The sequence below is a fragment of the Diospyros lotus genome, chromosome 9 (assembly GCF_014633365.1).
Source record: "Diospyros lotus cultivar Yz01 chromosome 9, ASM1463336v1, whole genome shotgun sequence".
In the NCBI taxonomy this organism is placed as follows: domain Eukaryota; kingdom Viridiplantae; phylum Streptophyta; class Magnoliopsida; order Ericales; family Ebenaceae; genus Diospyros; species Diospyros lotus.
In genome coordinates, this window is record NC_068346.1 from 26,196,912 (window position 1) to 26,224,407 (window position 27,496).

The window sequence follows — 27,496 nt, forward strand, 5'->3', positions numbered from 1 at the left end:
AAAATCCCTCTCATTTTCTATTGTCAAATAGAAAAATCACCCTTCCCATTGAACATCCCTATTTCAAAATGTGTAGCCATGTTCTCAAAGAATATGCTCAACACACAAATAAGTAGTGCAACCTATAAAACACTAATTTTTTTTCACACTGAATCCTAAACAATAGATTCAATCAAGGGTAGATTTTAAACAGGGATAATACTGATATACTAGGCACAATTTTTAAAGCATTAAGCAGTTAAAACAGTCACAAGTAAATCACACATAGAATATCAAAACAAACACTGGATATCCACTAAGAGTATAAAAAAATAGATATGCAACCTAAGGAGATTTTAAAAGAAAAACACAAAGTTTTAATTTAAACAAAACTTAGGTAGCAGATTCACAAAGAATCAAAAATCGATTAGAAATAGATTTTTAAGCACTTATAAATTCCAGTAATCACACAAATTAGCACAGGTAATCACAATTCTAGTAAAAAGCAATGGTTACCACCACAGGATAACCCCCAAAACCTAATGGCCACCCCCACACGATGACCTGCTAGATGCTGGAAAAGAAAATTATAGAATTTAAAACCACAGAGGTTACCAGTACAGATCTCAAGACTGAGATCTGTGAGTGATGCAGGATCATATCTGGAATAGAAGAAGGGCACCTCGGCCCCCACGCACTGCCTCACGCGCTGCTGGCCGGCAGGCGAGTGAGAAGCCACGTGCTGCTCGGGGAGATGACCCACGACTTGCTGGATCCGAATCTGGGGTCCTTTCAACCCAACTCATAACCTGAAAAGAATAATCAAACCGAGATCATATCTGATATGGAACGAACTCATCGTGAAATCAGATTTGAAAACGATAGGGTTTTTTCAGATCTGATTCGAACAAGCACTACCCAAGAGCCACACAAGGCTCTGATACCATTTGTTGCTGAAAAACTCTTCAAAATAGAAAGAGTTACTGCAATAACATCGAACCAGATTTAATTGAACATAACGATAATACACAAAGTACTGAAAACAGCAACAAGAAGATGAACACGAAGTACAAACTCCCTATTTAAACACATTCAAGGCTCAGATCTGAAGAGTCTGTTCACCACTTTGGTAACACTAACGAATAGGAACCACAAGCCACAACGAAACCCTCAAACCAGCCCACAAACCGAAAGCCCATAATGCCCCAATACCTCTCGACCGAACTCAACCGAAGCCCTCTCTCACTCAAATGATCAAAGCCACACACAGTAGGTTACCACGGGAGGTAGATCGGTCACAAAGACATAGGGTAGAAAGCACAAAGCAAAAAGAAAAGCTTATTGAGAATGGATGATCAAGACCCCCTAAATAAGGCATGCAACACCAACAAATCGGCCAAGATCAACAAGGATAGATGTTGTCCCTCAACATGGAAAGAAGCATCGGACCGACATAGAAATAGCGACATCAAAGATCAGCCGCAAAAGGAAACCACAAAGGAAGCAATCAACCAAGCAAGGAAACGAGAGAGAGAGAGAGAGAGAGAGAGAGAGAAGCTAGGGTTCGGTCGAAATAGAGAAAGAAACACCAAGGAAAAGGGCCGCACACTGGCCTTTTATATGAGGGCTTTAAGGCTTAAAGATAATGAGCTTTGGGGCTCAGAATAGTGGGCTTCCGCCCTACTTGAGCAAATGGGCTAAGGCCCATTTCTCCTCTAAAGTGGGAATAGGGCTTGTGACCCGGCTTCTGAAATTGGTTGCCTAAAAGTGGTGACGAACTTGGGTTCTTCAATCCCGGGCCGAAGCCTATGAAGATAAAACCCACCCGAAAAATCGTCACGGCCTTGGGCTTCATTAGGAAACACAAAACCAACAGAAACCCATAGGGTCCTTACAGTCCACCACTTGAAACCCTAGAACAGATAACAACAAAATTAATAGATAGTACACAATCCCATTAACATGCAGACCACGTGATACTTCCGGATAATAAACATAAACAACAAAAGTTACCTTCACATGTTCTATAACAAATGAGAAATCCCTAAGACACAATTAATGAGCCTAGTAACCAGAATGGTTATACAATGTACTCTGCACGCAACAAACTTAACTGGAGACATTGATTTTGGAAAAAGGACACATATTCTTACTAGAAAACTGAATTTAACAATGTAAAATTTTTTATTTCCATGTAGTTCATTTCTCATTTGATAGTTAGTTTTCTTTCTTGGAGTGAGGGAAAGAACTAACTAGCATCCAGATCAGAATATCAATAGGCAAGGTAAGAATGGTCTGGTGGTTTTCAACACAAGAAGTTTTTCCACATAAATGACTACTTCACAGCCTTAGAACTAAGTTTTACTGTTCATCTTATTAACAAGAATAACCCTGCTGATTATGACAATGTTATTGAACCCCAATTATGGTTTTTGGCAAGCCTACACTGCTACACCATGATGCTACGTTCATATTTGTAGATCTCATGCTCTTATTACCATTCCTCACAAAAAAGCAAGCAATGGATAAGATGGGAGTATTAAATTTTAAATTAGCCATCTATTATCCATTCTTCTTGAGCAGAAGCATAAAAGATGCGACATTGGGAAAACCAGATGCATAAAATATGTACCAACTATATGATTTCTATATACATCACTAAAGACACAATAGCATGCACACTAATTACAATTTTAAAGAAGTCACTTTGAAATTCAATACTAGTTTCAACACCCACACATCATCATATTTCCACCATCTAAACCGCTTTACACCAGTAATGTGCAAGAATCAACACCAACCCCCTCCTTAAGAACTATAATACATATTTCTTGAGGGACTGAAAAAAGAGCATAGTATTGTATATCATAATGGAATCTGAAATAGGAAGGTCTATTTACATTTTTTTAATATACTAGTCTTACTCCCGCTAGATGGTAGTCGGTTACATGGATTCTATCCTATCAATCATTTCTATCCTTTCTAAGGCCATTATATCCCATGAATATATATTTTCAAATGTTATGCAACAAATATATCCATGTTGTCCATGGACAAGATTCATATTCAAGGGAAAAAGCATCCTTAGGAGGTGATGAAAATCTACTAAGCCAGATAAGCAAGAGATGATACTCTTACCAAATGAAGATTGTTTTCTACAACAAATAAAATTCCTTTAGGACATTCAGCAGAACAAACAAGAGTTGCATGTGTTGAAGGTCAAAAGGAGATGGAAGTATATGAAAGGCTATGCTTAGCTATTTGCAGTAACCATGGCCTATCACTGAGAGCAATCCTATTAGCATCAGGTGAATCACTCAATGGAATCAGGAAAGTAGAAGTAATTCCAATCCGGCGTATTGCATCTAATTGAAGATAAACAGGATTGCCCTTGGACTTCTCAGATGAATCAAAAGTAAAATTTTAGGGCTCTGTAGCTTTTAATAAGTAAGTATCCAAGTTTACCAAACAGGAATTGCTACAAGGCCTTTGGCTGAGAGATATTGAAGTGGACATTGACAAGGCAAGCCACTCAAACCGAAGCAGCATTCCATTCCTCAATCCTGATAGAACATAAAGCCGATCAACTGAGACAAGCCTAACATCTTGAGGAACACAGCCACTAACAGTAGTTCCCATAGTGTTGGTTAAAGAAATAGTCCCTACTGCTAGAAACCTTAGACCTTTGTCAAGCAAAAAAGATAAAATTTCCACTGAAGGTTTATGAGTACCAATAACAAAGGTAATACCACTGTCAACTCCCTCAAGAAGGGTATGTACAGGATTTTTAACTGCCAAATTTCAAGTGGAAGGTTTGTGCTCAAAATTCTTCAAAGGGATAGAAATACACGATAACTCATACTGCAATTTCACATGCTGCATCTCACATATTTCATAGTTGCCTGCTGACAGATATCTGACCATAAGAATAAACAAAAAATTGGACTTGAAGTTGTAACAACTATCAAATTATGCCCAATTTCCCCAAGACTGATATTGATGTTATCAGGGAACCATGATGTACAAATTGGTAATAATGAAGGAAGACCTTCTGGATGGGGCAGCAATAGGCAAACAGAGTCTAATTGCATTTTGGTATATCTGGACCAGTAAACCATCACTGGCAAGGCCACATGCTAACGTGCAGACGTCAAGCTGGAAACCAACAATATCGGTCACATTTGTAAAGCTTAAGCCAACTGATAGAACCCTTGTTTGTTCAACAAATGATAACACTAGGAAGGAATGATAAGAATCAATGAATTTCATTTTGATTGTTCAAGTGCCCGTTATGCCTCGATAAATGGGGGCAGTTCTCAACAGCTTTTGTACGCTGATGCCACTTTGAATAATCCTCAAAGATCCCTCTGGTGCCATCCCAAAGCAAGCAAACATCTGATCATGTATCTCATCATGGTAATCCACTACTGACATATCCAAAATTGGGGCAATATTTTGTATTGGACTTCTGTAAAGTAGCCTTCCATCTCCCATCTCAACAAGAGCAGACAAGAATCCACCTTCTGACCATAAAAGTGTTTTGCAAGGCAGACCTTTGTAGAGACATTCAGATAGATCAACTTTAATACCATCAGAATCTGAAGAAATTTCAATCATAAAAAGTTCTCCACTATCTATACAGAAAATCATCCTTGGATTTTTTTCATTTCCTGGTTCCTAGCTCTATGAGCACGCATGTTTTGAATTTGAATTGATATTTCCACTGTCTCCATCAATACTCATGGGATCATCATCTTTAAGGATGTCTTTTAGCTCCAGTAAAGTAGACGCAACAACATCATAAAGACTTTGTTGGAGAGTCCTAGGATCCAAGGGAACCACAAGGTAGAAAAAAGTCCAAAGCAAAGAAGAAGACTGTAGGAGATGTGGGGTTCGGTTGTGGGCTAGCGCATCAAGATAAAGGAGAAGAAATAAAAGATAAAAAAAAAAAAAAAAGATAAGACTCCTAATCCAGTAGGAGAAATTATAGGAATAGATTTGTAAATTATCTTGTAAATATTTTCAATTATGTTGCTTATCATCTGCTAGAAGTTAGGAATTGATAGCATAGAAAGCTGTATATAATTCTTATTTCATGAGAAATCAAGTATGGTTTGATTTCCACCAAATCATTTTCTTGTTTTCAAGTTCCATACTTTAGGAACCAAGTTTGTTCATGGTATCAGAGCTCGGCTCTTCTTAGTCCAAAGATCCGAATCAGATGGAGCCTCAAGATCGTGAGAATGCAGCCCCAACTGCAGTGGAGTCTTTCTTGAGTTCGGATCTTCAACAACCAGCGACTTCAACTGCTAGAGCGCCTAACAACACTCTCTCACTGGATAGCCATACTTTGCATATCACCCAACATAGGTTGAATGGAAGAAACTTTAGAGAATGGTTTCAATCCGTAACCTTGGTGATTAAAGGTAAAGGGAAATACGGCTACCTCACGGGTACAATCCAAACTCCACCAGAAAATTCAGTAGAATATCAAAGATGGGAGATAGAAAATTCAATTTTGATGGCTTGGATTATCAATTCAATGGAACCCAAGATAGGCCTACCCTACCTATTTTACAAAACAACAAGAGAGAATTTTTTATTTTCTCCAAGGGCTTAATCCAGATTTAGATGAGGTAAGAGGAAGATTATTAAGTACCAAGCCTTTACCATCTCTCTGGGAGGTGTTTGCTAAGGTAAGATGGGAGGAAAGCCGAAAAAAGGTTATGCTGCCAACAACCGAACCTAATTTAGGATCAGGCCTTACTGCTGCAAGAAAGGAAGACATTCCAAGGGATAAGCAATGGTGTGAACATTGCAATCAGCCTTATCACACCAAGAGTACATGCTGGAAGTTGCATGGGAAACCCCCAAACTGGAAACCAAGACCAAAGAAGGAGAAGGATAGATCCGCTTATGCAGCAGCAAGTGTACCCACTAGTGAAAAAGGAACAAGTATGGGATTAACTAGTGATCAAATTGACTTCTTAAAGAAACTGTTACAAAGCTCGTATATTGCAAAGGAATCAGATGAGGCAGCACCAAATTATTCATCATCTATGGCACAAAAAGGTCAGTTTCTTTCTTTGGTTTCTAGGAGAATGAATAAGAGTCATTGGGTAGTAGATACCGGGGCATCCGACCACATGACCGGATCTATTACTACGCTTGATAATTTTTAGATAGGAGATAAGGATCTAACTGTTTTGATGGCTAATGGGACACAATCATTGGTGAAAGGAAAGGGAAGTATTTGTGTTGTTGATTTATTACTTGAATCAGTATTACATGTGCCAAACCTAAGTTATAATCTGTTATCAATAAGCAAACTAACGAGAGACTTGGATTGTATTGTAACATTATTTCCTTCATATTGCATTTTTCAGGACTGATCCTCGGGGAAGGTGATTGGCAGTGCTGAGAAGGATGGACTTTACTAGCTTTCTGATAATAAGGAGTCTCTTAGTCAAGTTTCTCATAGGTTTTCTCTTATGGTTAGTTCAGATTTTGATATTTTGTTATGGCATAAACGCCTTGGTCATCCTAGTTTTTCCTATTTGAAACACTTGTACCCTAACTTATTTATCAATAAAGAAAAAATGGTACTTAAGTGTGATCATTGCATCCTTGCTAAACAAACTCATAATACTTATCAATCAGTCCCCTATACTCCTTCTAAACCTTTCTATTTGATCCATGGTGATATATGGGGACCAGATAGAGTACCAAACCTAAATGGGGTAAGGTGGTTTATAACCTTTATTGATGACCACACAAGAGTTTGTTGGGTATACTTGATGAAAGAAAAATCTGAGGCATGTGCAATCTTTCAAACTTTCCATAAACTCATTTTAAATGTCTTCCAGTCCTCTATTTGTATCCTTAGGACTGACAATGGCCGAGAACACTTCTCTCACTCGTTTACCCAATATCTTACTACCAATAGGATCTTCCATCAAAGCACTTGTCCCTATACCCCTCAACAAAATGGAATAGCTGAAAGGAAAAATCGACACTTACTTGAGGTGGCTAGATCTCTTATGTTCACAAGTTTTATGTCTAATAGATATTGGGGGGAGGCAGTCCTAACAGCTGCCTATCTAATTAATAGACTATCTTCCAAAGTCTTGAAGTACAAAGTCCCACTGCATAATCTCACTTCTATCTTTCCCCATGCTCGTATTCTAAATACTCTTCCTCCCAAAGTACTTGGATGTGTGGTGTATGTCCATCAAACTAGTCCAAATCATCATAAACTTGAACCAAGAGCATTAAAGTGTATATTCATTGGGTATTCTCCTACCCAAAAGGGTTATAAATGTTTCTGCCCTACATCACAAAAATTCTTTATCTCTTGTGATGTAACATTTAGGGAGAGTGAGTCCTATTACTCAAATACCTCTCTATAGTTGAAAGCTAATCATTGGGATCCAACAGTACCTATACCTATTTCATTACCTATACCTCAGCTTAACCCAAATAATGGTCTTAATCAAACTGCTGCAACTGATCCTTTTCAGCCAGCATGTTCTAAACCTAATTACCCGAGCCTATCATCTCCTCAAGAACCCCAAATCCTAGCTGAATCTATGGAAACTGATTTAGGGGATAACTTGAATCTAGAAAAGCCAATACAAGTCTACTCAAGAAGAGGTAAACATCCAGCTCCTCAAAATAGCCAACTGCTAGAACCGAGGGAAAGTCCAGTGAATGAGGAAGAAGTTACAGCAGTTGACAGTGACTTGCATCTCCCTATTCCTATTAGAAAAGGGGTAGATCATGTGTGAAGCATCCTATTTCAAATTACTTGACATATTCCAAGTTATCTCTCGAATTCAAGGCTTTCACCACTAATTTAGATACAGTGGCTATACCTCAGAATATTCAAGAAGCATTAAATGATCCCAAGTGGAAAGAGGCAGTAATGGAAGAGATGAGGGCACCAAAAGGCAACCACACATGGGAAGTTGTTGACTTTTCGAAAAACAAGAAGACTATAGGCTATAAATAGGTATTCACCATCAAATACAAATCAAATGGGAGTGTGAACAGATACAAGGCCAGGTTGGTTGCCCAAGGTTTCTCTCAAACCTATGGGATAGATTATGAGGAGACATTCGCACCAGTCGCAAAACTAAATTCTATAAGAGTGTTGTTATCTATTGCTATAAATATGGATTGGAAATTGTTCCAATTTGACATAAAAAATGCTTTCTTGAATGGGGAGTTAGAAGAAGAAGTATATATGAGGATTCCACCTAGTTTTGATAACGAAGAAAGTGGAAAGGTGTGCAAATTACAGAAATCTCTCTATGGATTGAAACAGTCTCTAAGGGCATGGTTAAAAAAAATTCAGGTCTACTCTCATTAAATTTGGATACAAACAAGGTGATGCCGACCATACTCTCTTTGTTAAACATGCTGCTAATGGAAAAAAGTGTATCTTAATTGTGTACGTAGATGATATAATTATTATAGGAGATGATATTCATGAGATAGCAACCTTGAAACAGAAGTTGAAAGAAGAATTTAAAGTCAAAGATTTGGGTGAAATGAAGTACTTTCTTAGAATGGAAGTAGCAAAGAGCAAACTAGGTATAATTATCTCCCAACGAAAATACACACTTGATCTCCTAAAAGAAACTTGAATGTTGGGATACAAACCTAGGTATACTCCACTAGAAAGAAATTGGAAATATGTGAAAAAGGATGATGACTTGGTGGTTGATAGAGATAGATATCAAAAACTCATAGGGAGGTTAATTTATCTCTCCCTAACTCGCCCAAATATAGCATATGCAGTAAGTATTGTTATCCAGTATATGCACGCTCCAACTCAACAACATATGAGAACTATGTATCACATATTGAGATACTTAAAAGGAACTCCGGGTAAGGGACTGTTGTTTCAAAAGAGTGATGAAAGAGGGGCTGAAGGGTTCTTTAATGCAGATTGGGCTGAATCAGTAATAGATAGTCGGTCAATATCTAGATTTTGCACTAAATTATGGAGAAACCTAGTTACATGGAGAAGCAAAAAATAATCAGTAGTGGCAAGAAGCAGTGCAGAAGCAGAATTTAGGACAATAGCTCAAGGCATATGTGAGCTTATTTGGCTGGTAAGGCTTATGGAGGACTTACAAATACCTCTGACTCAACTAATAAGACTATATAGTGACAGCAAGTCAGCCATATGCATTGTTAATAACCCTGTACAACATGATAGAATGAAACACGTCAGGATTGACTGCAATTTCATCCAAAGAGAAATTAATGAAGGAAGCATAAATCTGCTTTATATTCCTACAACAGAGCAGGTAGCAAATGTGTTGACTAAAGCCATGTCAAAACCTGGTTTTGAGACCCTTATCGACAAGCTAAGAATGAGAGATATCTATTCCTTAACTTGAGGGGAGGTGTTGGAGAGTCCTAGGATCCAAGGGAACCTCAAGGTAGAAAATAGTCCAAAGCAAAGAAGAAGACTGCAGGAGATGTGGGCTTCGATTGTGGGCTGGCGCATCAAGATAAAGGAGAAGAAATAAAAGATAAAATCCAAGATAAGACTCCTAATCAAGTAGGAGAAATTATAGGAATAGATTTGTAAATTATCCTGTAAATATTTTCAATTATGTTGCTTATCATCTACTAGAAGTTAGGAATTGATAGCATAGAAAGCTGTATATAATTCTTATTTCATGAGAAATCAAATATGGTTTGATTTCCACCAAATCAGTCTTTCGTTTTCAGGTTCCATACTTTAGGAACCAAGTTTGTTCAGACTTTCCTCATCAACATCATTTACTCTACAAGAGTCATCAATAAAAGCCTGCTCCTCTACGGCAGTAGGCAAAAAATTTAAGTTCATTCTATATACATAACACGGGTTGTGAGCCTCCCTTAAATCCATTAAGAGAACATCACCAATCCTGAACAGAAGGGCAAATCCATATGAATGAGGAACTTCAACCACACTGTGTGCTAGCGGTCCAGGTTCAGCAAACTCAGAAATTACATGAACAGCATGTTCCCTAATACTCCATTCAATAGCTAAAGCTCATTTATGAAAGATCCCCTCCTGCAGCATCCACAAGCAGCCTTCTATGCATCCACAAAAAATTAGCAAGCACACTAAGATAACTTCAAGAAACCACAACTCAAAACAAAGCACAGACAACCAAAAACAGACGAAGTAGGAACTCCAAATATAAATGAGCAAGCACCTATCTCACAGAAATTTAAAGGATGGACCCCAAAAAAATTGCATAGAAGGATCATAATACCTATTCAGAAGAATGGCTAACATAGGATTCTGCTCCTTATTTGGGTGGCAAAAATCTCTGGAAATAAAACACATGCTCCATATAGTCCCACAAATATTGGTCAGACCACTGTCTGTACTTGGGTCCCCTTCATTTTCAGAAGGATAAGATATTCTCTGAAGTAAATAAATGAGGCAAAAAAGTTAAAAACTTATAACTAAAAGCTTTATATTTTATATGGAAAAAAATGCTTGTCATTAATCATTATCATTGTGAACTAAATATATCACATGCACAGCTGTTCAGCATTCATAAAGACATTAGTTTCTAAAAGGGAGGAAACAAAAATAAGCATTTCAACCTTATCAATGATATCAGTGGCTGCAGAGATTGAAACTGAGAACATAGCCAATTGATCCTCATATGCACTAGCAGCAATGAGGCATCCACTGCAAAGGTAATGGATGAAAGAATCTATATCAATATGAATTCTAGGTGCTCATCCTGATGATCAGTAAGTACACAATACTACCAGCCTTTGAAAATTTTTAATGTCATAAAAGCAATCCAATCAGTTCGAGCACACAATAGAGAAGAGATAGTAGCAGATTTATCGTTTTGTTTGAATTCCCTAGGGTTTGAGGAGGGAGAATGAATGCTAGAGCAGTAGGTGATCACATTATCAATGATTCGATTATCAGTGCCCATTAAAAAATTTAAATATTGATCGGTGCGTCTTAGCAAGAAAAGCAACTTACAAGGAATCAACAGCTAACATCCTTCCCACCTGATGCCTTGAGTTGCCAGGAGCAGAAAGTTGAATTTGGGTCAATGGAAAAAACCTATTCCAGAAGCAAATGCAAAATAAACACAGAGCAAACCAAAATAAATGTAACCTTTACTTCAAAAGATAATCCTTATTATTTATTTACTAGCAAGTGGCATGGGAGCACATGCTAGTGTTTCAGAAAACAATATAAAGCAATAAGACTAAAGAGAAAAAATTTACACTGGCACATATAATTTTTTTTTTTTTTTTGGAATATTTTTATTCATTTTAAATTACAAACTAGATATTTATCTTTTTGCTTAGATTTAGCCTACATTTGGCAAAATTATTACAGCCTTCAAATCATTCTCAAGGGTTTAGAGAGTCATTTATTTTATACTAAGGGAAACAACATCACTTCCCTTTAATCTTGGTTTCCCACGATTCCAATTATTTCTTTGAAGCCTTTTTCCCTTTCAGTTGATGAGCTATTTTTGTAGATTGTGCTTTTTTCATCTCCTTTTAATATTTTTTTCCTTCTTTTCTTTTAGATTCTTATTTTTTCTTTGAAGCCTTTTTTTCCTTTCAGTTCAATCCATTGTTTAGGGATCACATAGATTGATTATAAGTATTCTTCTCATTCTACATCCATTATTTGATTATACTAAAACGAATAACTTAATAGCAAAAAAGGAAAAAGAAAACCCACGACTAATAGAGATCCCCCCAAGGAAGTTAAATATTTACTTGGTAGCAACATTCAAATTAAAGTGGTTTCTCATAGATCACTTCATCACCATTTAACTACTACAATTTGTTGAACTCAAGAATCAAGATAAAGCTCTTCAAAATAAGAGCAGTTTAAATTTTATTATTTTTATTTAACTCAACCTCCTGCTTCCATTAACTCCAACCACACATATTCATTTTTGCAGTTGACAATGTGATTTTCCCAATGTAGCAACACTTGACACTATTACCATCGTATAGCTTCAATATCAAAAATTACCTTTTGTTATATTAGTTCACAGATCTTAGATACATTACACTGAAATATTTTTATGGCATTTGCCTTCAGACAAATGTTTAATCAAACAAAGGAAATGTAGTATTTTTTCTTTTTATTTTTTATCCATGTATTTTGAATTTCAGTTTGAAGATGTCTCAGTATAAGGGATTGCTTGCAATTTATGAAGCACTGACACGGCAACATGGGGACACCAGACACAAGACACAGGAACACAACATTTTTCAAGAAAGTAGGATAAGACATGGTTGAGATATGTTAATAAATAAAATAATTTTTATATTTTTAAAGCATAATAAACTATCAAAACTATAATACAACTCAAACATATGCATTTAAAACTCATAAGTCAAAATTTCAAATGAATAACTCTAATCTAATTAGCAATCAATTCATAGTCCAATAGTTTTCATCCCTTACAATCCAGTTGATGTTTAAAGAGCTAGATAATAGAAGCATGAAGCGTATGAAAACTGAATAGTCATCCAATCAAAACATGCAATTACCAAGTCATAAAACTAAAGGACATGCATGTCATACAACTGTCCGCATAGGGGAGATATGTGTCATATGTGTGTCCCTCCCATAGCCTTTTAACAAATTATAAGAAAGTGGCAAACATGCCATGTGGACATGTCTCATAGGTGTCAAGCAAGCCAGCAACACCGGTATGACAACTCCTAGGAAGTGTTCGTGCTTTATAGCTTATGTTGGAATAAAGGGAAATAAAAGGCTTACTCTGGTTGGATAATTGGCTCACTAAGGAATGCAGAAGATTATGTTTCGTAATGTAAATATAAAATGTACAATCAGTTGTTTAATTAGTTTCCTAATTGTTTATGTTTCCTAATTGCTTATGATTCTGTAATAGTTAGTTTCCTTAGAGGATAGATTGATAGTTTCCTTAGAAGTTAGATTGAAAGTTTCCTTATGATGGTGATAAGACTCACCTTAAATATGACCATAAATATGTGCTGAAAGAATAAGAATTCAATGAATTCCTTCATGGTATCAGAGCCATCTTTCTAAGGCATTTTTCCAAAACTCAATGCTTCTCTCATTTCCAATCTTCTTTGTCTCTCTGACCTTCATTGTCATCTTGTTGTTCTACCTTTATCACAGCCTTTCCTAATCATTCTACTTTTTTTCATCACAATATATCAACCACTTCTCAAGATTCTATCTCAACTGCTATGGAGGAGATATTGGTTGCACCTACAACTATCACTACAGCAAGAACTAGACAGGATTTCCAAAATATAAATCCTCTATACCGGCTTGATGGAACTAACTACCTACAGCGAAGTCAGGTAGTTAGGACTTTTCTGAAAGGAAGAGGAAAGGTAAGCCATCTTACTGACCCCAATCCAAAAGAAATAGATCAAGGATTCAAGGCATGGGATGAAGAAGATTTAGTGATTATTGTCATATTCCTAGGTTACCTAGGGTTGAGACTGGAATTAAGGGGGAAATCAAAATGGGAGAATCGAAGGAAGGAGAGAGAAATTAGCAGAAAGGGAGGGAGAAATTAGAGAAAACTGAGAGAGGAATAGAGAGAACTAGAAATGAAGGATTTTAATATCATTTCACATTTCATATCCCATCCGCTTATAAGTAGCCCTTTTATAGGCATAGCTAGTTGCTAACTGAATTCATAACAGCACCCATGTGCTCCTAACAAATTGCAAAATATCTCCTACCAAACTATTATTAACCCTATTATAATATTACCCATCTATTCCTCCTAAGGTTATGATAATTCCCCCCTCCTTGAGAGGTTTCTTGTTCTCAAGAAACTTATTAGTGCTAGCTGCTATTTCTTCATCCACTTCCTATTTTCACTATTTGTTTAATCTCTTTTTCTCTCTTTCTCCTTCTAGATTCATTCCTCTTTGCTTTTATTTTCCTTCTCTTTTGCTTTTCCAGCACTTGTAAAAAGTTTTCGCAAATCTCCATGCAAAGGTTCTCTTTTCCCACTGATCTGCAAGTCCCAGCAATGTCTTGGGTCTTCATACATGAACTATGCCAGTACATGGTAGCAATTAGTAATCTAATAGCAACCTTTTCTTTCAACATCTTCCCAACTACAACAACCCAATTCACAAAGGGTAATTGTAGCTCATGGACAAGCTCAATCTTGTCTCCTCCATGAATCAAAAGTTTGATAGGACTCCTATTTAGCTGTGGAGAATCTCCCATCAACCTCATAGGTATTATCTCCAAATGCTTAGTGCAATGTTGTCTAATTACCTCCACTGCTATTGCGACAACCTAGGCCTAGACCTTTGTAACATCCCATATCGAGCGATAGGAAGGACCGAAATAACTTACCCTGATAGGCTTACGCGAAATTCCCAGGGGGTCACCCATCCTTGAGCTTCCCCATCTCAAGCACGCTTAACCCGAGAGTTCTTTGCCTACATTCAACCCAAAAGGTATCCAGCTATTATTGTTTCCTTACTTACTTATCCTCGATATATACTACCCTTCTCTGGGCTCTTGGGGTATTACATTCTCTCCCTCCTTGAGCACATGATGTTCTCGCCATGCAACCTTACAACTGGTCTCAAATCTCCTCCGCTCAGTGTTCCTGGTCCAGTACCCCCAGCCTTGGGCTAGTACACAGTCCCCAGTCCAGTACCCCCAGCCTTTAGCTAGTACACTGTCCCAACATAAGGCCCAAGTTAGCTCTAATACCACCTGTAACATCCTGCATCGAGCGATAGGAAAGATCGGAACAATTAACCTTGATGGGCCTACGCAAACTTCCCAAGGGGTCACCCATCCTTGAGCTTCCCCAATTCAAGCACACTTAACCCATAAGTTCTTTGCCTACATTCGGCCCAAAAAGTGTCCAGCTGGTGTTGTTTCCTTCCTTACTATTCCTCGATATATACTACCCTTCTCTGGGCTCTTGGGTATTACAACCTTAGTGTCAAAATCTCCGTATTGGATTGGGAAAGTATCTTTTCTAGCCAAAACTAATATTTTGATATTCTCATGGTGGTCTTTGATGCTCAGAATCTCCTTATTCAATATACCATTCACAACCTTATCATAATGACTAGGGTATTCCAAATTATGCATTGTTTGCAGCATATTGTCTAACAATTCATATTCCATTCACAGAGGCAAAGCATGTTGGAGTAGTTCAACGGCAAGTAGAAGATCTATAGGACTTGGGGACATTAAGCGTTGTAATAAGAATACCGGATCTGAAAATTCAGCAACCCATGCTGGAGGAAGTTCACCTATCTGTTTAAGTTCAAAAAGAATAATATGCCTCTCCATAGCTGTTCCAAATGGTTGCCACAGCTCCAAGAAGACAACCCTTAAGCTATGCATGTCAGCCTTTTCATCGATCTTTGGCTGCCACCTCTCAATTTCTGATGTAGTGTAAAAATAGGTAAGAACTTGGCTAGTACGATCTAAAGAAACTCCAACCATTTCGGTAGGGTCGAGACCCTAGACCAACTCATCTTCAACCTAATCTTTAGCCAACAGCACAAATGAATCAATGTTTTGTTCCCATGCTACTTCATCATGATTTATTGGTTATCCTTGGGATTTCTTAACAATTGTAACATGATTCATTTCAACGTCTTTCTCCTCCATTGGAGCCTCAATAATTCCTCCAGTAGCTACCCTTCCTCCCTTGTCATCTTGAATGACCAAATCTATTTCAAGTCTTTCCTCACTTCTTGCAACAACCAATCTGAATCTTAGGGCCTCAATAGTCTTAGGAATATCTCCAATTTGTTGGCTACTCTTAGTATTATTGAATCACAAAGAAATATATCTGTATGGTAATATGCGTACGTGTGGAGGCAATAGATATCTTTAGATTTCTTCCTAATCTAGGATAAGAAGTTTCCTAAGTCAAACTTAGGAAACTTTCCTAATGGTGTAAATATGTATCCTTTAGGTATCTCTTCCTTATGCAGTATTTCTTGTAGAATGAAGATTTATATATGTATTTTCCCTTCTCTATAAGAAGATCTCATCGTGTACATTACGATTACAATGAAATATTATTATTTAGTTTCTTCTACATGGTATCAGAGCCAGCGATTCCGGCCTAATCCACCTAGAACCCTAGTGTGCCTTCATCGCACAATTTTTCCTCTAATCCCTCTAAAGCCTTCATTGCTTCTTCCTTGTACAACCAATCTGTCAAGTGAACAAGTCGAAACTCTCAGAGGCTGCTCCCACCTTGACAACTAGAGAATCAACTTCAGTTGAACAGCCCACTGGAACTAGAGATTTGGCTAAAGTGCATCAGTCCTACAGTCTAGGTAGTAGGAACCAGTTACAGTGGGCTCAACTCATTAGGACCTTCCTCGAAGGCCAAAGGAAGATTAGCCACTTAACTGGACCTCCACCAAAAGAGTCGGATCCTATTTTCACAACATGGGATGCATGTCTTTCTTGTGGAGTGCAATGCAGCCTGAAGTTAGTAAGAACTTCATGTTTTTAAGTACAGCAAATGAGATCTAGGAAACGATGAGGCAGACCTACTCAAAGGTTCAAGATACCTTGGTGATCTTTGAGATCAAGACCAAGATTGGCTCTACTAGGCAAGGTTAGTTAACTATTATAGAATATTATAATAGAATAAAGGGATTATGGTTGGAGCTTGATCATTATCAAGACATAAAAATGGTGTGCAGTGAGGACGCTGCCACACTCAATCAAATTTTCGTAAGAGATAGGATTGTTGAGTTTCTAACAGGCCTAAGTCCAGAATTTAATCAAGTAAGAATTTAGGTTCTTGGTAGAGATAAACTCCTTACTCTTAATGAAGTGTTTTCCATTGTTAGGAGTGAGGAAAACAGAAGAGGTTCCATGCTCAATGAGCATAGCCCTAAAAGTTCAACCTTGATGACCAACAACAAAGAGGGAGCAAGATTTAAAGTGGGAAAGTCAGAAGCTCAAACCAAGAACTCAGGTCGTGAAGGGCAGTTGTGTACCTACTGCAAGAAACCCCAGCATACTAGGGATACGTGCTTTAAACTACATGGGAAGAAGGCCATTTTGAATAAGATAGAAGGATTAAAGAACATAAAGCACCAAGTTTATCTCTCAAACAAAGAGTTGAATGCAGAGGAGTAACAAGCTGAAATCCTTTCTAAGGACAATCCAAGATGGAGCATCTTGTTCTCTTGCACAGCAAGGTAAATACCTAAACTTAGGTTCTTTTTCAACCTCCAAAATTGATAGCAATAACATGAGAATCCTTGATTCGGGAGTCACTGATCACATGACCCCTAACCTTCATGTTTTTGAGACTTCTAAGCCTCTTGAAACCACCAAACATATTACTATTGCCAATGGAACCTCTGTTCCCATCATAAGACAGAGCAAGGTCAACCTTAGCCATCTTTTATCTGTTAACTGGGTACTTTATGTACCTAATTTGGTTACCAATCTTATTTCCATTCATCAGCTTATTAAAAACCTAAATTGCCATGTTATTTTTTCTCCACATATGTGTAAATTTCAAGCCATGAACACAGGAAAGATGATTGGTGTGGCTAAGGAACAAAATGAATTGTATGTCCTAAAAGGGGAGAGTGATTGTCCTAAAAGGAATCAGTTGAGGATTGCTTATTGTTGGATGATTCATGAGATTGAACGAATTAGAGGAGAAGGATAGTGAACTGCCTTTCCTAAAATCAAGACAGATCTTCTCCAAGATTAGGAAACTGATCCTGATTTGATATGTTTCCTAATCTATGTTTGTATATTTAGTTTCCTTGTATATTGTATAACATATTTAGTTTTCCTTCTCTATAACTTCCCTATTAAAAGGGAATGTACTTGGTGCCTAATGTATGATTAAACGATTCTTTTGGTGTTCTTCCTATCCAATCTATACCAATTTCTACATGGTATCAAAGCCAACCTAAGGAAGATTTATATTTGTTTGTTTCTCAGCCTTCATTGCCTCGATAGTTTCTTGCCCTTCTCTTCTAATAGTCAACCCATAGAATGTCAAAGATTGCAAAAACAACTTCTCCCATGTCAATGAGAGAAGCAAGTTTAATTGAGCCCTCAACCGAAAGTATCTCTTCCGGTGAGTTACCTGGTATGCACCAATCATACAGATTTGATGGTAGCAACTACCTCCAATGATCCCAATTGGTGAGGACGTTTTTGAAGGGACGGGGGAAGATCTCTCACCTCACTGGACCAATCCCCAAGATCTTTGATCCCACATTTGCTACTTGGGACATGGTCCTGTGGAGGACTCTATGTTGATGTTATGGCGATGGAGTTCCATGTAACCCGAGGTGAGTAAAAAATACATGTTTCTATCTACGGCTAAGGAAATATGGGAGACAATTAAGAGAACATATTCAAAGGTGCAAAATGCATCTGTTGTTTATGAGATTAAGACTAAAATCAGTAGCACAAAACAAGGGTTCATGTCTATGACTGATTATTACAATAAGATGAATGGTTTTTGGCTTGAATTAGACCACTATCAAGATATTAAGATGGTATGTAGTGAAGATAGGGATAAAATAGTAGAGTTTTTGCTCTGGCTTAATCCCGAATTTGATCATGTTAAGAGCATAGATCCTTAACCGAGAAAAAATGCCATCTTTGAATGAGGTTTACTTCATAGTTCGAAGTGAGGAGCATAGAATGGTAGCAATGTTTAATGTTCATCATGTAGAAGGTTCTACTATGATTTCTAATAGAGTAAGGGGACATGGTTAAAATCATCACACGAAAGGGATCAGCCGTCCCTGAAGCAAAATAAGGAAGGAGTGTGGTGTTCGTACTACAAAAAGCCTAGGCACACACGCGAAACCTGCTTCAAATTGCACAGGTAAAGAAGTTATCTATTAGAATGTTGTCTTGAGAAATCCAAAATATAGGAGTTTAAGTTTTGTGTAATGTTCTATATTACATTCTTATTTAAAAGTGATGCTTAAGATATGTGCAAAGGTGAATTTGAATACATAAATAGGGTCCATGTGAGTTTTCTTGCAGTAAAGTAAAGTTAAAAAAATATAAGAAAGTTGTTTTCGGTGATTCTTGCTAATTAAATCAAAAGATATTGAGAAATTTATAGCCATTGAACTGAGCAATTTGGGATCGCTTGTGAACTTTGCGAGCCTCATTCTTGCGTTTGCGCTCGAAGTGGTCATGGCGATAGCCATGCCTCTTCCTATGAAAGTCTATGTAATCTCCTTGAGGCTTAACACGTCATTCATCAAACCCAAGAACAATCAATTATTGACCATTCACAAAATATCGACATCAACAACAACAACAAAATGGAGATTGAGCAAAAAAGAGAAGCCTTAAGATAAAAGCATCAGTTGAGAAACGAACCATGGTACGCGATGACGATCCGAAGTCTTTACTAGAGAAGAAGAAAGAAACCCTAGCTTTTAATTATGGTGCCAAGGGTTTTAAAAGTTGGTGGATTGGGTTTTTACCTGGTATCCAATCCAAATAGGCATCGAACTGACCCGCCAGCCTTCCTTGTGAGATTTTTGTCATATGATGATTCACAAGGACCACTCATGTAATTTAGTGTTTGACTTTACAAAAAATGTTTTTTATATGTATTTGGTCAATAATTGGCAAAATTAATTTTATTAATAATAACATTATTGGAAAGTATTTTTGTAATTAATATTATTTAATGAGTGTAATATTTATAATTTTAATATAAATAATTTTATCTAAAATAATTTTTTTTTTGTTTTCAAAGTAAAAACCTTTAAATTTCTATTTTAGATTCATAGCAAAAACAAAACAAAAAAAGCCTTTTGACTTTGATAAAAATACTTTTACAATTTTAACAAAATATAATAAAAAAAAGCTCACAAAAGTGTTTTGATTCAAAAAAAAAAAACACATTATTAAGGATAAGGAAAAAAAAACTAATCAATCAAATCGTGATTTCTTAAAAGTAGTAGTTGGTTGTGCTAGTTAGTTATAATTTTAATATTGATTGGTGTAATTTTATCTAAAATAATTTTTTTTTTGTTTTCAAAGTAAAAATATTTAAATTTCTATTTTAGATTCACAGCAAAAACAAAACAAAAAAGTAAAGGCTGTGTATTTTTCTCCCTCTCGAGCTTCTCGATCTCGGCCTCGAGGGACACTTTCACCGCGTCAAGATGCCCCCAAAAATCTTCATGCTTCCCCTTAATCTTTATGGCAGCAAGGGAGAGCTGTAAAACAAGAAGAGTTAGCTAAAAAACAAAAGTTGAGAAGCCAAGAAAGTAAAGGCAAAACTTACCACGAGACTATGCCGAGCCATGAAATCGTAAAGGGCCGGGCCCTTCATCCCTTCATTATCTAGTTGTTTGGCACCTGAGCCTAAGAGTGTGGGCATATAGTCCAGGAGAGCAGTGAAATAGGTCTCTCCCAGCAAGGTCTCCAAGGTCAGCTCCTTCTCGCGGACTTTAGCTTTCTTCCCCCTATCATCCTCCCGCTACCGGTTTAATGTCCTTTTTAACCTAGCAACGGGAGCGCTAGAAGCCTCCCTTGCAACCTCCTTCCCGCGGACTCCGTCGGAATCACAATCATGAGGAGTAGAAGCTCATTGCTCCTGTCACGGTTGGGACCATTTTTCCTGTGGTGGTTTTTGTTGTTGCTACCGCGATTTGGACCCTTACTATTGTTGTTGTTGTTGTTGCTGAGGTCGAGGCCACGGTGGTGGTTGCTCCGACCTCCCTCCTCATGAGCTTGAGCTCATAGTTGCAAAAGAAATGGCACTCGATCTGGTCCCAGACTTCTTTTGCATGGTTAGGCTCAGGTTCACCATGTCTGCTCGCTCTTCTTCCCTATTATTGCTTGTCCCAGGGATTTGAAAGGCGAACGGAAGGACCTTCGCACCCAGAACCCCGATGTGATTCCCTTTTATAACCCTGTCGTCAAGAGAGGGCACAAGCTCGTGTTCTTTGAGCAGCTCATCGGTAAGTTCGAAATCTTCAGAGCTAGACCCCGCGGCAACTAGGTTGTTGAGAATGCAGAGTTCGTCTCCGGATAAGCTTAGCCTCCCGCCTCCCAAATCTACACAACATAATGAGGAAGTCAGGATATGCATAAAACATAAAAAAGAGAGCCTGTGCGAACTGAGATGCCCTTACCAGGGGTTAGTGCGAAGATAAGGGTTTTGAGCCATAAAAGCGAAGGGTAAGAAACGAAGAACCAACTGGACTTATAGTCGCCCATGTTGGACTTCCCCTTCGCTCTACCCTGAGGAATGATGGCTTTATATTGAGAGGAATGAGCTTCCAGGTAATACAGTCCGTCCTTGGCATTCTTAAAAGAAAAAAGAAACCTAATCAGTTTTGGAGAAGATGGGGAAAGTTTATTCACAAGGAACAAAAGGGTTAAAGAAGTGAGTTGGGTATAAGAGTTTGGGGTCAACTGAAAAGGCGCAAACTTTAGGTCATTCAAAAGTTTGAGAAGATAAGGTGCAACAGGGAGCCTAAACCCAGACTCGAGGTGCTGGGGGCTTATGGCTGCAAATCCGGTTGGGGGGTATGTCGCATGATAGTTCTAAGTGGGGATTTACACTCGATAGCCCGCTGGAAGGCGGAACTCTTGAGCGTAAGTCGCCACGTCATGGGGTTCAGCTTTGGAGGGGAACCTCTTGAAAACCTCTCGCCCCTGACGCCCTTCAGGAACCTCCTCGAATCGCGAGCTCACTTCCTCAATGTTTGGTGTCTTCATCACGAAGCAATCTTCAAAATTTGAGGTATCATCTTCTCCTATGATATGGTTGCAGTGCTTTTCACTTGAGATCTCGCAAGCAATATCGGTTATTTATAGGGGAAGAAAAGAACAGTTAGGCCACAGCTCGAGGACCAAACCTGTAGAACCGGGAAGAACCCTAAAGGTGCTCCCTACTTAACGGGTCACGCGCTTTGCAACAGGGTGTCGCCTAAGGAAGAAGGGCTTGGACTGCAAGCCCAGTATTCCATAGAAAGCTAATCCTAAGGTCTTTGGGCCCGAAGACTCGGTGGACGCCTAATAAACCAATTCAAATCGATGCACCAGAAAATGGGAAGCACCACCGACAGAATTAGGGAGACCAAAGGACCATCAACAGTTAGCTAATGATGGACAGCTAATAAAAGGAAAATGATGGAAAGGGATTACCTATCGGTGAACCCTTTGCTATTGTGGTAACCAAGAACAAGCTTCGGACAATGATGGATGCTTGAGCAACTGTGGTTAAAAAAAACTTCGTCGCAGAAAGTGCTTCAAAGGTGAAGAAGGAAAGAGCGGAAAAAATTTCAAAGTTGCGTGAAAAGGGAAACAGTAAAGCCTCTCTATTATTTATACTTTCAACTAGAATGATCAACACTGTCAAATCAAAACGACTTATGGCATGCTCCGCGTCCATCGGCCTCACGATGGTCTATGGGCCCCTCAGCGTAATAATGCATTGTACTAGGGAACGTGCTCAATAAATGTTCCCCAAATAAGACGTGCGGCATGAAACGGCATGATTTGAAGCGATTTGGCAGATATTTGAAAGGTGAATTAACAACTGGGGTAAACCAGCAAAGCATCAGCTCCCTGTCCGAAGATCGCACAACGAGTTGGGAGGGCTTGTGTTACAAGTATTTCTCGCACTACTCCTTATGGGTTAAACTCGGCTCACCATGCATGCCCAATCGCCTAAAGAAGCCCGATGAGCCCTAGCTGAGCCCGTCGAAGAGAGTTCGCACGTCGCTAGAGCCCGAGCTAAGATCACTAGATCAGGCGAGCTCCCGACCATATTTCCAGTGAGCTCCAGGTGACGCTTACAATAATACTTCCAGCGAGCTCCAGGTGACGCTCACAATAATGCTTCTAGTGAGTTCCTAGCGTCTCTCCCAGCTCGCTATCTTATTTGGTCAACTCGCATGCCCATAAAGCCACAAAGTAATCAGTGAACAGTATTGGCTGGGAGTTATTCTGTTTGGGTTGCCAAGGCCCAATCTAGCCCATCTTCTCGGCCCATTCTCTTGGCCCACGTCGGTCCCATCCTGGCCCTTGCAACAACAAAATTGTGATCGCTTATGGGCTTTCGTACCCTTGCCTCAAATCCCATCCTCATTAATGGCGAATCTCATCCACATTAATGAGGGTCTCGTCAACACCATGTCGCCGTTTGAGCACCTCAGCCGGCGCCGAATATTCTGTCCCATCATCTATAGATGTATAGCACATGCATAAGGACATCTTCTCCTCCTATATATCAGTCAACTCTCTTCAGAGCCATGGTATGCTTTTTCTGCCAACTTGCCAATACTCTGCATCTTTTCATTCGCTTACTGACTTGAGTGTTGGAGTATTTACAGGGGCCAACTGGCCGACAGAGCATCAAACCAAATTTTCCCATACTCCTCTTCTCCCTTTCGAATTCATTACATTAGTGAGGGCCAATGGATCACAGTCAACCAATTCTGAATGTCGACAAAAAGATATCCAACCGGTGTTGTTTCTTTCCTTATTATCCTCGATATATATACTAGCTTCTCTAGAGTCCCTTCTTAGATCCGACCTTGAGCTCTCGGGGTATTACATTCTCCCCCCTTGGGCACATGACATCCTCGTCATGTAACCTTACAACTAGTCCCAGATCTTCTCCCCTTTGGGGGCTGCCATCCTAGAAACCTACCAGGAGTCACTCCTTGTTTAGGCCATCACTCCCCGATGCCATTCCCCTCCCTCATCGGACCGCCTTCTCCAAGGGTCAGCTCTGATACCACCTGTAACATCTCACATCGAGCGATAGGAAGTACTGGATCAACTTACCCTGATGGGCCTAGGCAAACTTCCCAGGAGTCACCCATCCTTGAGTTACCCTAACTCAATCAAGCTTAACCCGGGAGTTTTTTATCCACATTCAGCCCAAAAGATATTCAACTAGTGTTGTTTCCTTCCTTACTATTCTCGATATATATATACTAGTTTCTCTAGAGTCCCTTCTTAGACCTGACCTTGGGCTCTAGAGAGATTACAATTATGGAGATGAAGACGATAACTGAGATTGATTTATCATGTGTTGCTTGAGATGATTTTGGACCTGGATTTGCTTAATGTATTGCTTGTGTGGAAAAAATCGATTAATTAGATATCCATTCTTACAAATTTTGCATTTTGTGTGTCTATAAATAAAATTAAATACATTTATATCTTAATTAGGTTCGTGTTATCTATTCTATTATATAAGCAAATACCTCATTTTAGTTTTTTAAATCCTATCAATAAAACAAATAAGCTCTTAATCAGAATAAATTTGAAAATAATATTACATTCCAGTGAGTTTTCATTTAGAATCTTCAATTTCCATCCTCAAGACTACAAAGCCCTTAAAGACTTCAAATTTTATTTATGCTGCCTCTGTTTGTTCTCCTTTTAATCTTTGGCATACTCATCTTCCATTAGATTATATCTCTTATCAATTAGCAAAACAGATTATTTTATCTTTTTCTATTAACAATGATGTGGTTTTTGTTCCTTTTTATTTAATTTATTCAAGTATTTTAAGTCATGTTTCTACTTCTAATATGTTGAGCGAATCACACACAACATAATATATAAACCAAGAATCATTGTACATGCACAATCATGTACAATCAACGCCAAATATTTTTGCATGAAAAACTATCTCAATGTGAGAAGTAAAAATTACGGGCATAAACTATTAAAAAAAAATTAACAACATGGAAAGCATGAATGATAGGTAATTACTTTTCCAATCAACCTCAATGTGTGGAAAATTTATTTTTGAGTAATTAATATTGTAATACCCAGAAATGATTTAAGGTCATAAATAATATTTGGTGAAGGGTACAAGTGGAATTACCAAAAGAATAGGGCTTTAGGACACACTGTGGCAGTCTTAAAAGACCGAAGTGGCTCGAGGGAGTACCCCGAACCTCAGATAGCCAAGGAAAATGATATAATATCTACAAGTGACACGAATCATGATTTTTAGTAATAAAAGAAATTTGATCGGGAACAATTTTCGGTACAGCTGTTGACCGGACTGAGAAAACCGAATCGACGTAGGAAACGTCCAAAAAGTCAACGAAGCATGTCAGGGACTAATATTTTATGTATAGAACAACCCTTAAGTGATTTCGGGTTGAATCGAATGGATTTAAGGTCAAATCGACTAGCCGGGCCTAAGTGTAATTTTCTAAATTTGCCCGAGGGAGGTCAAAACAGTAATTTTTTGAAAGTTTCAAGGATGAAATGAATAATACAAGACTTGTGGGCCTTGGTGATATATTTGGAAAGATCAGGGGTGTCTTGGTAAGGGCTAAAATGAGATTAGATAAAAACATGGGGTGAAAGTGCAATAAAACAAAACTTTGCAATGTGAACGCAAGGGAGAAGACGGCCGCCGCACTGCCACCGCACTTGGCTGCCGTTTCTGGCGATGGGACGGGCGAGGCTTGCTTGGGGAAGGTCGTAGCCAGCGGTAAGAGGCTTGGGGACCAAGCCATGGTCGGTTATTGGCCAGAAGAAGCTCGGATTTTTGATATAAATAGAGGCCGCGAGTTCGAGCTTTTGAAGCGTAAATCGACTGAGTTTTTGAATGATTTTGAGCGAGTGATTAAGGGGCTTTTGGTCGTGAGGCATCAAGGATCACTTTGGGCTCGATTTGAAGCATTTTGATGCATGTTTGAGGGCTATTCGAAATCGGCCGAGGGTTAGAGGCGGACCGCGCAAGCCGGACCTGTAAATCGATTTTTGAAGGCCTTAACGATGTTGTTTCGGCCTGATTTTGGTGCCATTGGGATCGATTCTTCAAGAGCTTCAAGGGGGTACTGGTTTTGCAGCCATCGGAGCAACCGCCGGTGACCGGTCTTGAGGAAAAAGACGACGTGCGTGGCTGCACGCGCCAGCTTCCACGCGCAGACACGCGCCAGGTGCGTGAGGGCGCGTGTGATAGGGGCATTTTGGTATTTTTCTTCCAGTATTTTTGTTAATTTATTTTAGGAATTATTGTGTTGAAATATTTTGGAAAATAGCTAAGGAAATAATTATTTTTGATTTATCAAGGTGAAAAATGGGAGAAAAATATGAAAAATTGAGGAAAATGGATTTTAACACTTCCTTAATTAAATATGGTGTTTAGAAAGTGTTGTGGCTCGAGGTTGCATATAAGTTCAAATATTTGGGATTTGTCACGCAAACCGAGGCGTTGCACGAGGATCAAGGCGATCTGAATACATTCGAGGTGAGTGGTTTGATTCCAGCTTTTCCTTGTCTTGGAAGTGTTTTTAGGTGCTTGTGGTGGGTTCTAGTGAGCGGTTATACCCTCCTAGACATAGATTGTTTTACAAGGCTTTTACTTAAGATCATTGTGTCGATATTTGCTACATTGCATTAACTGTTTATTTAAAAATGTTGGTGCATGGCGTGTAAATTTTCATATCATTTGGGGTCAAGTTTAATTGCATCGTTGGGTCCGTATGGGGCGGGATGGGGTTTACTTGAGATTGGGACAATCTTAATCCAGGTGAACGGGTGTCACACTGGGGCACTCGAGGGAATAATGTTAAACCAGGTGAACGGGTGTCACGACGGTGCACTCGAGGGATTAACGTTGGACCAGGTGAACGTGTGCCACAATGGGGCATTCGAGGGATTAAGTATGTCAAGGTGATATCTCGAGTTAGACGTGTCCTGCATATTTACGTTTGTCTGGAAATGCCATGCTCGTGTGTCTCTCATGCATTATATAATCTGTTTCTATGCTGTCACTTAGATGTTTATCATCTAACCTGGGCTATGCCCCTGGAACGTGTAATGTTCTAGCCAGGGTCTGCTGCGAAGGCAAGGATGTGGCCGGTTGAGGGCCAATGGTGCTTAGTTTGTTAGTCGTTGTAACGTTTGGAGGCTTTAGTATGTATTTCAGGTTGTAAATGAACAGTTGTATAATAGCGATTTTATCATTTGATCTATATTAAGTATTTTGCTATGGAAATACAATGTAAGAACTATGGTGTTTTGGTATTAGTGTATCCGCTGCATTGTATTAAGACTCGTTTAGTTTAAGATTATTGATCTTGATAGTTAAACGGGCAAGACTGGAGTTCGCGGGGTTTTGTTTCTGCATGTGAAGATTGTTCTTGAAACACCGCGCGTGTTTAACTTAAAGAAAAAAAAGAAATCCTGGGAATACCCTTATAGTGACACGCCTGGCGAGACGAGATATTACAAATATAGTTTTATATTTTTTGTAACTTTTTTTATAATTTTTTTTAATAATTTAATATTTTTCCACCAAAGAGGAAAATAGAGAAGGAAATTATCCATCTCTCTAATTTAGAGATAGATTATTTCCGTCCCTATTTTGAATGGAGAGGGAATTAGAGATGGATCTTATTCCTTCTCTAATGCAAATATATATATACATCTTTGCAATTTCTTCTCTCCCATTTACTTCACACCAAATCCTAGTCATTGGTTATTGAT

General features: G+C 38.6%; 1 pseudogene; it reads right to left on the reverse strand.

Annotated features, from left to right (window-relative positions):
- The window catches only part of LOC127809326 (uncharacterized), a 44,805-nt pseudogene extending 23,063 nt beyond the window's left edge, over positions 1 to 21,742 (reverse strand).
- Positions 21,743 to 27,496: the final 5,754 nt, after the last annotated feature.